The sequence below is a fragment of the Spea bombifrons genome, chromosome 5 (assembly GCF_027358695.1).
Source record: "Spea bombifrons isolate aSpeBom1 chromosome 5, aSpeBom1.2.pri, whole genome shotgun sequence".
In the NCBI taxonomy this organism is placed as follows: domain Eukaryota; kingdom Metazoa; phylum Chordata; class Amphibia; order Anura; family Pelobatidae; genus Spea; species Spea bombifrons.
Genome location: NC_071091.1, coordinates 106,212,578 through 106,223,862, shown reverse-complemented (window position 1 = coordinate 106,223,862; position 11,285 = coordinate 106,212,578).

Genomic DNA, 11,285 nt, shown 5'->3' with positions numbered 1-11,285 from the left:
TGTGTGTGTGTGTGTATATATATATATATGTGTGTGTGTGTATATATATGTGTGTGTGTGTATATATATATGTGTGTGTGTGTGTATAAGTATATAAGGCTGTTTGAAGCAAATGTGTTTAAGTAACAAATACTATTTACTAACTTTCATAGCGCCATCATATTCTGTAGCGCTGTATGACATGTAAACATGACCTAGCAAGTAGCGGGTCATAGACCCACTTGGAAGGGTCCTGTTCAGAAGAGCTCACAGTCTAGTCGCGCTGAACCGCGTCTGATCTCTGTTTTGCGCTGCCGGTTTCTCTTGCTGCTGTTTAGCGTATCGGGCCCCGTCGTCGCGCAGGCTGCAGCGCCCGCCTTCTTACAATAGGATTATTTCTTACGACGTCCTGAAATAAACGCTCTTTTTGGGGACTATTTACCCAACGTGAAATCCGAATGGCGTTAATGTTAAAGGATAATAACCCTTTCTGCCCCATTAGTCCTGTTCTGTTATTAGCGTGAGAAAAAAAAACCAAAAACTTTTGGGCAAGTTATGATCTGCCTGAAAAGAATTCAGCCGAACGCAGAAGAGCCGAGGCGGTGAGGGGGGACGCTGTCGAAGATTTTAGATCATTTTCAGCAACCTCTGCCGGCATGATCATTGGATTTTTATAATGCAGGTCTTTGGATTGTTCAGCTGTGCCGGAGGAAACGGTATGTATGCCTATTACTGAGAGGGTGGTAGATAAGTGCAACAGCTTCCCAGCAGAAGTGGTAGAGGGTAATACAGCGAGGGGATTAAACATGCATGGGATAGACATACGGCTCCTGAATCTAAGACGAGACCAACGGCTGATTAAGGTTGGGCGATTCTGTGGATCGATTGCTCGTGTCGGCTTTGCTTTTTGTTTTGATCGGAGGATAGAAGTGGTTAATGTGTTCAGAGTTTTTATAAAGCAATTGGTTAGTAAATAAAGTCCAGAAGCGGTTGGTCCTTAATAGATACTCGGTATCACTGGCTAATGTAACAATAAAGGAAACACTAAATGTATCTGCAGGAATCCGCAACCTGGTCGGAGTGCGCGTGTGTGTGTGTGTGTGTGTGTGTGTGTGTGTGTGTGTGTGTGTGTGTGTGTGTGTGTGTGTGTGTATGTATATATATATATATAGTGTGCGTGTGTGACCGTGTTTAGATGTAGACGTGTATCAAATGCTCAAATTGGAAAGGTTAAGTGAGCTCAGTAACACTTTCGCTGCCAGGATTGGGATCTTCAGTAACAGGTGGAGAGGCAGGGGTTAATCTCCTCTGCCATACTGCTTATTGTTGGCTTTACTGCTGAATAAGCGCCTGGAGGGGGGGCACGAAGAGTGAAATACCCCAGCCCCAGACATGTACAGTATCTCCCAAAATGGAGTACGCCCCTCACATGTTGGTAAATATGTTATTATATCGGTTCATGTGATAACACTGAAGAAATGATCTCTGCTACAATGCAGTGACGCAGTGAGTGTACGGCCTGTATAACAGAATAACTTTACTGCCCCCTCAAATATACCCCAACACACGGACATTAACCCCTCAAATATACCCCAACACAGCCATTAACCCCTCAAATATAACCCAACACACAGCCATTAACCCATCAATATAACCCAACACACAGCCATTAACCCCTCAAATATACCCCAACACACAGCCATTAACCCCTCAAATACCCCAATGCACAGCCATTAACCCCTCAAATACCCCAACGCACAGCCATTAACCCCTCAAATATACCTCAACTCACAGAGATTAACCCCTCAAATATAACCCAACACACAGCCATTAACCCCTCAAATACAACCCAACACACAGCCATTAACCCCTCAAATATAACCCAACACACAGCCATTAACCCCTCAAATATAACTCAACACACAGCCATTAACCCCTCAAATATAATCCAACACATGGCCATTAACCCCTCAAATATAACTCAACACAGCCATTACTGTCTAAACCGCAGCAACAAAAGTGAGTACACCCCCTAAATGGAAGTGTCCAAATTGGGGCCCAAAGTCTCAATATTTTGTGTGGCCACCATTATTCTCAAGCACTGCCTTAACCCTTTTGGGCATGGAGTTCACCAGATCTTCACAGGTTGCCTCTGGGGTCCCCTTCACCTCCTCCATGACGACATCACGGAGCTGGTGGATGTTACAGACTTTGTGCTCCCCCACCTTCCGGTTGAGGAAGCCCCACAGATGCTCAGTAGGGTTTAGGTCTGGAGAGATGCTTGGCCGGTCCATCACCTTTACCCTCATATTCTTTAGCCAGGCAGTGGTCGTCTCTTGGCGTGTTTGGGGTCGTTATGTTGGAATACTGCCCTGCGGCTCAGTCTCCGAAGGGAGGGGGGTCACGCTCTGCGTCAGTATGTCACGGTACATGTTGGCATTCGCGGTTCCCTCAATGAACTGTAGCCCCCCAGTGCCGGCAGCACTCCTGCAGGCCCAGACCATGACACCCCCACCACCATGCCTGACTGTAGGCAAGACACTCGTCTTTGTACTCATCACCTGGTTGCCGCCGCACACGCTTGACACCATCTGAACCACATACGTTTATCTTGGTCTCATCGGATCGCAGGACGTGGTTCCAGTAATCCATGTCCTTAGTTTTCTTCTTGTGCATCATCTTTAGAAGAGGCTTCCTTCTGGGACGACAGCCATGCAGACCAATGTGATGCGGCGTGGGGCGTATGGTCTGAGCACCGACAGGCTGACCCCCCATCCCTTCAACCTCTGCAGCAATGCCGGCAGCACTTATACGTCTATTTCCCAAAGACAACCTCTGGATATGACGCTGAGCGAGTGCACTCAACTTCTTTGGTCGGCCATGGCGAGGCCTGTTCTGAGTGAGACCTGTCCTGTGAAACCGCTGTATGGTTTTGCCCACCGTGCTGCAGCTCAGTTTCAGGGTCTTGGCAATCTTCTTACAGCCTCGGCCATCTTTACGTAGAGCAACAATTATTTTTCTCAGATCCTCAGAGTTCTTTGCCATGAGCAGCCATGCTGAACTTCCAATGACTGGTATGAGAGAGTGAGAGCGATGACACCAAATGTAACACACCTGCTCCCCATTCACACCTGAGACCTTGTAACACTAACGAGTCACATGACACCGGGGAGGGGAAATGGCTAATTGGGCCCAATATGTTGCCGCGGTGTTAGACAGTAATGGCGGTGTGTTGGGTTATATTTGAGGGGTTAATGGCGGTGTGTTGGGTTATATTTGAGGGGTTAATGGCTGTGTGTTGGGGTATATTTGAGGGGTTAATGGCCGTGTGTTGAGTTTTATTTGAGGGGTTAATGGCCATGTGTTGGGGTATATTTGAGGGGTTAATGGCTGTGTGTTGGGTTATATTTGAGGGGTTAATGGCTGTGTGTTGGGTTATATTGAGGGGTTAATGGCTGTGTGTTGGGTTATATTGAGGGGTTAATGGCCGTGTGTTGGGTTATATTTGAGGGGTTAATGGCTGTGTGTTGGGTTATATTGAGGGGTTAATGGCTGTGTTGGGTTATATTGAGGGGTTAATGGCCGTGTGTTGGGTTATATTTGAGGGGTTAATGGCCATGTGTTGGGTTATATTTGAGGGGTTAATGGCTGTGTGTTGGGTTATATTGAGGGGTTAATGGCTGTGTGTTGGGTTATATTTGAGGGGTTAATGGCCATGTGTTGAGTTATATTTGAGGGGTTAATGGCTGTGTGTTGGGTTATATTTGAGGGGTTAATGGCTGTGTGTTGGGTTATATTGAGTGGTTAATGGCTGTGTGTTGAGTTATATTTGAGGGGTTAATGGCTGTGTGTTGGGTTATATTTGAGGGGTTAATGGCTGTGTGTTGGGGTATATTTGAGGGGGCAGTAAAGTTACTCTGTTATACAGGCCGTACACTCACTGCGTTACATTGTAACAGAGATCATTTCTTCAGTGTTATCACATGAACAGATATAATAATATATAATATAATATTTACCAACATGTGAGGGGAGATGCTGGTGTGTGTGTGTGTGTGTGTGTGTGTGTGTGTGTGTATATATAATGTGTGTGTGTGTATATATGTATATAATATAATACACGGATCCACATATATTGACGTATGGTATACAGCAACGACCCGTTATGTATATTCTTGTCTTTGAAACGTCGTTAAAAATATTTAAAGTCTTGCAAGAATTATATTTTTGCAGGAAAATAATATTTTGCCAAAATTAAGATACTAAATTGAAGTGGAGGAGGATCGTTCAATCTGCTGCCGGTATTTGTATCCGCTCAATTGGGAGACAAGAAACACCATGTATATAAAGGGGTTAATCTCTATCTCCTAAAATAATAATTAACCCCTTGTACATGTACGGGCACACAATGCATTGTCATTAATGGGTTTAAGGACAACCTGTTGTCCTTAAGGGGTTAAGAAACGTGAGTTCACATCGGGGCAGTAATTCGATATTCGATCACTTTGCCGCCATCTGAATCCCCCTAAAGCCGCTGGCGCGCTGGCCGTCCCCACCTGTTCTGTGCGGCAGATTGTTACGTTGCATACTACTTATGTCCAGTCTACCCACTGTACAGCGCTACGGAATACGATGGCGCTATATAAAACAATAAATAATACTAATAATAAACCCACATATCCCGCCCCCCAAGGAATTGCGCGCGTTGCAGAAAAGGAGCCATAAATTTAGCGGCGTGATCCAGTGATAGATTAGGATAATAATCTCTAACCGCTGTCCGATTACTTGCAAGTCACGAGCTTAGGCCACTGATCGGGCGATTGCGCATGTTATGTGAGAAATGATGGTACGTGGGGGTCCTAGCTTTAATCCTCCCCCGCCAGTACACAAGGGTTAAATCTCCATCTTTTTTAGGGCAGCGAAACTGAATATCATTTATTATTATTATTTGGTAGGTCGTTGCGGATACAATCAGAAAGTAGGACCGTAAGAAAGAAAGCCATCAGTATATTGCTATCATATTCCATAGCGCTGTACAGCGGGCTTTTTAACAGAGCCGACGGCCATCGGACCCACCAGGGGTCGCGTTTTGTAGCAGAAGCCTTTGCTGGTCGCAGAGGGGGTAACACTGAGGATTTCTGCCCCCTTGTGGCCGAGCAGCTTGTGCTGTGCAGATATTTCTTCCGTTACGATATAAACCTAGAATCGGCCCCATTCGGCCCGTCTAGTCTGCCCGTTCTGCTCTGCCGTAAGGACTCTGCCCGGTGCGTGTGAAGTGCTGCCCCCTGCAGTATGCTGGGTGTATAACCGGGCAGCGCGTTATATTTCATTTATCGCGCCAGCAGATTCTGTAGCTCTATTATAATAAACTGTAACAAAAACACGAAATCTGTCAATATACAAATTTATAATGTATTTGGGGGGGGGGCAGGTAAATCAGACGGGAAAACATGCGCTGAGTTGGCACATTGCTGGGACCTACAGGTGATATAGATATATATAGAGGGGCAAAGAGGGATTCCGGCGTTCCCTTTAATGCCTGCGCATGATGGGATCACCAAATCTGGGACTGGAGTGCCCAAGGTGGGTAAAAGCTTCACGAAGAAGTATTTGCCCTCCTAGGGGTAGAACGGAGGATGTATAGATTGATCGGAGGCACTGGCTGCCCGAGGAACGCGCTTTCAGATATATAATTATATATATTATATGTCTATGATGTGCCGGGGCTTTTGTTCTGTAAATACACTGGAATAGCCGTTTTTACCCCGTGAGCGTGAATCCCCTAATTCCGCAGGACCTCTCGTGCCCCCGCTCGCTTTCATTAGCCTCAACGCGGCGTCCTGGTGCCTTTCACAAAGTGCAGGTCACGCGCGTCTCCTGCTCGCTGGGACTCAGCTGGTGCATAATGGACTTTCTGCCCCGGGGAGCGTTCGTAGCAAAGTCACGTTTTATGAACTGTTGGAGCGATCGGACAAAGCAAATGATGGGGGGTCTGGGGATCGGCATTCCATCTGCCGCCAACTACCACTCCCATCAGGCGTAGCCGGATAACAGATGGCATGGCAGAGGTCGCCGATCCCTACCGTGTCTTATTAGCGGATCCCCCCCCCCTGCATGCAAACTCCGCGTATGTTTCATTTATATATATTTATGAAAATGGTGAAATTTTTGGGTATAATTAGCAGTGATTTTCCGTGTAAATTTGTAACGATATCTTTTCGAAATTTCAGATTTTATTTTTTTAAGTTTTATTTTGTGGGGCGCTCGCGTCTCCATCTCGGCTCTTCTGTCCTAAGGCACGCGATCCAATAAAAATACGTTTATATAAATCTTTCCTCCCCTCTGATCCTCGGGGGTCTCTTTGGTTTAATTTTTATTTATTTTCATTTTACAAAGTAAGACTTAAAAAGCTGTGAAGACGAGTGATTTCCGGAGCGAGAGCGTAAACTCGTGATTTCAGACGGCTGATGCCTGTGACCGTGTAATTTCCATGCAAAACGAGATGACGAGAGACCCGCATATTAGACAGCGAATTAGAGCGCAGCCCCCCCTGTACGATTTACTGAGACCGGAGCGCGGCTCTCCATCTGGCTGCTGACTTTGTGACGGACGCCTTTTGTGCAGAGAGAGGCAGACAAAGGACGGCTGCCGTAGCGGAGGAGGAAGCTCGCGCACGCACGGACGGACGGACGGGTTCCCCTTTTTTTTTACTTTTTTTAACCAGAGAAAAGTGGTTATTTTTATTTTATTTTATTTTTTAAATGCCTGCTAAGTATCTGGATCCGGAAGAGAGGAGTCGCAGCAACCGAGCCCTGCTGGAAATATTTCTGAAGAGACGGCTCTGCATGGAGAGACAGCCTTACGGTAGGAAGGGAGAGCTTACGTCTGACAGTTAACCCTTTCACTGCCAGAGGGGCGCGCGATCGCCTATTGCTTTACTTATCCTACAGGGATTGCGGCACTTAAAGGGCCAGTCATTCCATTTAAAAATGTATGTGCATTATATGTGTGTGTGTGCATTATATGTGTGTGTGTATATATGTGTGTATGTGTGTGTGTGTGTGTATATATGTATGTGTGTGGATGTATGTGCATTATATATATATATGTGTGTGTGTGTGTGTGTATATATATATATTATTATTTTTTATATAAGTTTCCTGCAGCGGTTGACTTTAAAAGCCGTGATCGGGGACATGCGTGTGCTCTGTGTGTTCGCATGGATCGTCCGGTGGTGCCGCCGCTGGGCACTCGGCTCGGTTTGGCTTATAGTTTCCCCGCAGAGGCTACTACGTTTGTTTGTTTCTGCTCGTACATCATTGGAATTGGAGCATCCCTTTAGATCTTTATCCGTGGCTGACAAAGACTCCGTGCCGTGTTATTGTTTCTATGTAGCGCCATCCTATGCCACGGCGTCGTACTGTTTGCTTCTGTGTTTTGGGCGCGTGGCAGTGTTTTGTCGCTGGGTGTCCCACGCGTTTTGCAGTCTTTATAGTACGCCCGGCAGCGTCTCTGTGTGTAAATGTACGGCGCCGGGATGCCCTGCGCGTGGGGTTGAGGAGGCGATCGCTGCTCGTGTGCCGGTAGGAAATAAAGAGCTTAACTTATCCTCCGCTCTCTCACCAACAAGCCTGCGCGGAGAGCCCAGGGCCGTCACGGTGCCCGGAGAGCAGGTAGCCGCGGCTCATGAGTCCGTTTGCCGTTTCTCGTTAATGCACCTGGCTCCTAAATCCTAAATAATGGTTGCCTGCCCTGTTAGTGGTCTCTAACTGCCCCCCCCCCGTGGTTCTCTAAAGCCTTTTTATTGTGCTTTGTCTGCGAGTTTCATTGTCCAGTCTGCCCACCGCGGGGTTAAAAAGAGACCCCCAGAGAAATGAACTTCGGATAAGGACTCTTGAGCTTTAATTAACGGACTCCAGTCGGGGGGGTATTCAGGTAGTGGACCCTTTGTTTGGAAGCCCCCCGGAGAGCCGGGATTCTTTTCCCCGTTCTGTTATGAGATGCGTGTTTGGAGAGGCTTTGTGCCTGCGCGGGACAGGACGGGGTCACTGCGGACGGGTCACACCTCTAGCTGAGACCCCTCTGTCTTTTAACGACTTCATCTGTTCGGGTTTTGTTTGGCGATGGTCGGCGGATCATGCGCGTAATGACTACTGTGTTACATGCGGAACTAGAGAGACGTTTAACGAAGGACAGGAGAGAAACTTATTTCAAAGGAGGAGAAGCGTTACAAGAGACCGGGATCTAAACCCAGAGGCTCGGGGACGGAATGGAAGGACGTTTTACTTTACTGAGAGGTTGGTAGATGCGCAGAACAGCCTCCCAGCAGAAGTGGTAGAGGTTGAAGCAATGAGGTTTTTCTCATCTGTAAGATTTTCTGGCTCTTCCTATCCAAGTCGAGTGCCTGCGGCGTGTAAGGGATGCACCTGATGTTGACGTAGGGCATAAGCATGCAAATAAGCGCTGAGCGGCCCGGCCAGGCTACTCCGCGCTGTCCGGTCCTTTAATCTCTAGTGAATACAGCTGTTTGGCTATGACGGCTGAGCATGATGGGAGTTTAACATTCAGCGATGCTGACGTCAGTCTGACCCCTGAAGATGGTGAAAAATAGACTACTTTTGGCGTGTTAAAGCGTCTGCGATGTCTCGGCGTACATGCGCGTCTCTCACTTTCAGTAACGGGCATTAGAGATCTGTAACCAGACCCCCCCCTTTTTTTAATTTACCCCCCCCGCAGAGAAATCGCCCCCCTGGGGTCTCTTTATAACACATACCTAAGCGAGGCGTCACTCTGCCAATGCGATGTAGGTTAATTGGAATGCGTGCTAATTAGCGAGATGCCGCGCATGCCTGCCGGGGATTGAATAAAATTCATTAAAATGCCAGAAAATCACCTAAAATTTCCTTTACAAAATGCCCAATCCTTACATCCAGTGACTGGCATAAGAGCAGATTGAGTGTTTAAAGGGAACGGTCACCATATATTATTCCACATATCACATCCTAAAGCCTACAAATATCGCGCTGTTAACCTTTTTACCCCCGTTGTAGTTTTTGCCCCGTAATATAAAGTTTTCAGGCAGCTGCATATCAGCCGTTTGTATGATTCCCGCTCTGTTATCTGACCCCCGATCTACTAAACCCCCCCGACTCCTTATCATACTGCCTGTGGGGAACAATAGAATGGCTCAGACTTAATCACAGACCTTCTCTCTGACTAATGAAAGTCTATGGAGGAAGGGACTTCATTAGCATCGCCATAAAGCATCAGCTCGGTGTGGTGTTTGAGCCGGGAAAGTCACCAGAAATATCACATGACTGACAGCAACGGCGGCTCCAGATCTGCAGATAAAGGGAGTTTATCGGGGCAAAATGAGATAAAACCCAGATTCTTGTCCTGATTGTTATTTGATGCATTACATGTAATATCCTGTTTAGCCGTTGTACAGCGCTGTGGACTCTGATGGCGATATATAAATCAATCAAAAAAAACAGGAGGCCCAAAATACCAAGGATAAAAAGACTTCAAAAAATCACATTCTGTAACAATTATATAGCATGCTTTGTGTCATTTATGCGAGTGCATTTTTTTAACCCCTTAATGACAAAGCCCGTACATGTACGGGCTCAAAATGCATTGTTTTCAATGGGTTTAGGGACCGCCCATTGCCCCTAAGGGGTTAAAGAATACATTTTTTCCCCAGAGCTGATGTCTGAATGCATATTCATAGATTTTTTTTTTCTTATTTTTCTAGATATTTCAAGGCTTTCGATTCCATCAGGTCAGTGCCGTGTTTTCCTGTTATGACATGCTGTTGTAAATATTGTATATGTGTGTGTATATATATATATATGTATATATATATATATATATATATATATATATATATATATGTGTATGATATGTATATTATGTGTAATGTGTGTGTGTGTGTGTGTGTGTATATATAGTATATGTGAGTATATATAGTATATGTGTATGTATGTATATATATTATATGTGTGTAATATGTGTGTGTATATATATATAGTATATGTGTAATATGTGTGTATATATAGTATATGTGTAATGTGTGTATGTATAGTATATGTGTGTGTGTGTGTGTGTATATATATATATATATAATATAATATATTACCGTATATTATATATATAATATACTATACTATATTATATTATATATATATAATATAATATAATATAGTATATGTCTGTGTATATATATAGTATACAGTATATATGGAACTCTGTATTCCGTCCGCTGTATCTGGTTGCAGAGAGAGAGGCTGGTCACGGTTTTCCTGTTATTGTGTAAATTTCCTGCTTTCAACCAAAACGGCTGCTGATAAATCGCTAAAATCACTGAAAAGCTGGTGATATTCCTCAAACTCATGTAATGGGACAGCGATCCCCGCGGGGGTTTGGGGTTTTTATTTGTTTCGGGTCTCTGTGATTGTCGTTGGACGGAATCCGGGAATATTCGGTTTTTTTACCTGTCTTGTTAAATAATTTTGTTGAATAAGGGAATTTGAGGTATTTGTGAAAATGTATTATTTTGTTTGAGCGGAGAGAGGCTGTGAGGATTACGCCATCCGAGTATAAATGATTATTAACTCTATTAGTGATATATATGATGTTGGGATAGGAGGGATTACGTGATGATGAAATGTTAATTGTGTTAGGAAAAAAAAGTCATGTACAGAATTCAGCAGAACCCCCCCCTCGTAATTACAAGGGGGGGCCCAAGGACATTTAAAGGGAGCACTCGGCTATCATATGCACTAAAGCGCTGGCTGCGGCGTTAATATGCATTCATTAAACGTATATAATAAATAAAATCATAAACGCAGCTGGAGCGGCCCTCTCCGTTTCAAGCTGAGCGCCACAAGTTGGCTCCCCGGTGCCCTCCGCACCGAGGGCCCGATTTGGGCTCCTGAGGGGTACGGTATACACGGCTCAGACTCCGGATACGGAGGATGCCTGTGAGGGCTGAACCTGTCCAGGTGTGTTACGGAAGCGCGCATGCACTGACCATATAATAATTTAGGTGGCGGACACTTCCGAGCGTCTTCACTCTGTAACAGCTGCGGAATATTAGCATTATTACATTGTTATACGGCTGCGTGGGCGCGCATGTTCAGGCGCATGCGCTGGTGTATCTATACATTCGATGGTCGCTTTAAACGATCCCCGCGAGAAGCGTGTTTTTGGATGAGGACTCGCGAGGCTCTTCTCCGTAATCTTGTTTTTTTTTTTTATTTCCTGGCTGCCGTCACGAGGTTCTCGCCATCTGATTAGTAGCAGCC